A 2,500-nucleotide genomic window follows, 5' to 3' on the forward strand; every position below is an offset into this window, starting at 1 on the left:
CCCAGGAGCACATCTTTTTCGACCGTAAAGGGAGACAGGAGGCCGACTCACTGCCTCGGCTAAATGGAGAGGGAATTTCAGAAGGGCCAGGGCAAAAGCATGGACCTTTTCAGCTGTAAGGGAGGCAAGAGCAAGGTGTGATGTAGGTCCCCGGGGCCTGCTGGAGGTCCAGGTCCATGCCCGATGTGAGTAGCAGCAGGGCCAGCGCGCCCAGGAGCACATCTTTTTCGACCGTAAAGGAGACAGGAGGCCGACTCACTGCCTCGGCTAAATGGAGAGGGAATTTCAGCAGGGCCAGGGCACAGGCATGGACCTTTTTCAGCTGCAAGGGAGGGAAGAGCAAGGTGTGATGTAGGTCCCCGGGGCCTGCTGGAGGTCCAGGTCCATGCCCGATGTGAGTAGCAGCAGGGCCAGCGCGCCCAGGAGCACATCTTTTTCGACCGTAAAGGAGACAGGAGGCCGACTCACTGCCTCGGCTAAATGGAGAGGGAATTTCAGAAGGGCCAGGGCAAAAGCATGGACCTTTTTCAGCTGTAAGGGAGGCAAGAGCAAGGTGTGATGTAGGTCCCCGGGGCCTGCTGGAGGTCCAGGTCCATGCCCGATGTGAGTAGCAGCAGGGCCAGCGCGCCCAGGAGCACATCTTTTTCGACCGTAAAGGGAGACAGGAGGCCGACTCACTGCCTCGGCTAAATGGAGAGGGAATTTCAGCAGGGCCAGGGCACAGGCATGGACCTTTTTCAGCTGCAAGGGAGGGAAGAGCAAGGTGTGATGTAGGTCCCCGGGGCCTGCTGGAGGTCCAGGTCCATGCCCGATGTGAGTAGCAGCAGGGCCAGCGCGCCCAGGAGCACATCTTTTTCGACCGTAAAGGGAGACAGGAGGCCGACTCACTGCCTCGGCTAAATGGAGAGGGAATTTCAGAAGGGCCAGGGCAAAAGCATGGACCTTTTCAGCTGTAAGGGAGGCAAGAGCAAGGTGCGATGTAGGTCCCCGGGGCCTGTTGTCGTACCATAGGCACGAGTGGTGTGTGTGTGTGGCAAAGAGTTTCTGCGCAGTGTACCAGGGGCACGGGGAAAGGTTGTTGTACCATAGGCATGAGAAAAGTTGTCGTACCATAGGCACGAGAAAAGTTGTCGTACCATAGGCACGAGTGGTGTGTGTGTGTGGCAAAGTGCTACTGAGCGGTGTACCAGGGGCACGGCGAAAAGTTGTTGTACCATAGGCACGAGAAAAGTTGTTGTACCATAGGCACGAGAAAAGCTGTCGTACCAGGGGCACGGAGGAAAGTTGTTGTACCATAGGCCCGAGAAAAGTTGTCGTACCATAGGTACGAGGAGTGTGTGTGTGGCAAAGTGCTACTGAGCGGTGTACCAGGGGCACGGCGAAAAGTTGTTGTACCATAGGCACGAGAAAAGTTGTTGTACCATAGGCACGAGAAAAGCTGTCGTACCAGGGGCACGGAGGAAAGTTGTTGTACCATAGGCCCGAGAAAAGTTGTCGTACCATAGGCACGAGGAGAGTTTGTGTGGCAAAGTGCTACTGAGCGGTGTACCAGGGGCACGGCAAAAAGTTGTTGTACCATAGGCACGAGAAAAATTGTTGTACCATAGGCACGAGAAAAGTTGTCGTACCATAGGCACGAGAAAAGTTGTCGTACCATAGGCACAAGCAGTGCGTGCGTGCGTGCGTGCGTGCGTGCGTGCGTGTGTGTGTGTGTGTGTGTGGCAGTTCTTCTGCGCAGTGTACCAGGGGCACATTTCAATGTGCTTTCTGGAGTACCAGGGGCACGAGGATTTTGCCAGTGGTGTTCTGCTTTGTTAGTGGGAGGGGGCTTAAGTGTGGGTCCCCGGGGCCTGCTGGAGGTCCAGGTCCATGCTAGATACGTGGTACAGGGTAACTGCAGGGGGGGGGGGGGTAATGTGGGTTCACGGGGCCTGCTGGAGGTCAAGGTCCATGCTGGATATGCGCTGGATCATAACTGCAAGAAAGGAAAGCTAGTGGGGGAGTAGAGCAGGGGAGTATGTGGGTCCCCAGGGCCTGCTGGAGGTCCAGGTCCATGCTAGATATGTGGCACAGGGTAACTGCAGGGGGGGGGGGGGTAATGTGGGTCCACGGGGCCTGCTGGAAGTCAAGGTCCATGCTAGATATGTGGTACAGGGTAACTGCAGGGGGGGGGGGGGGGTAATTTGGGTCCCCGGGGCCTGCTGGAAGTCAAGGTCCATGCTGGATATGCGCTGGATCATAACTGCAAGAAAGGAAAGCTAGTGGGGGAGTAGAGCAGGGGAGTATGTGGGTCCCCAGGGCCTGCTGGAAGTCAAGGTCCATGCTAGACATGTGGTACAGGGTAACTGCAGGGGGAAGGGGGGGGGGGTAATGTGGGTCCCCGGGGCCTGCTGGAGGTCAAGGTCCGTGCTAGATATGTGGTACGGGGTAACTGCGGGGGGGGGGGGGGGGATCTAATGGGGGACTAGATCAGGTGAGGATGTAATGGCCAGTTCGACAG

Source organism: Rhamphochromis longiceps, linkage group LG6, assembly GCF_057381845.1.
Source record: "Rhamphochromis longiceps isolate RC_006_pf linkage group LG6, R_longiceps_female_GT1.1, whole genome shotgun sequence".
NCBI classification, from domain to species: Eukaryota; Metazoa; Chordata; class Actinopteri; order Cichliformes; family Cichlidae; genus Rhamphochromis; species Rhamphochromis longiceps.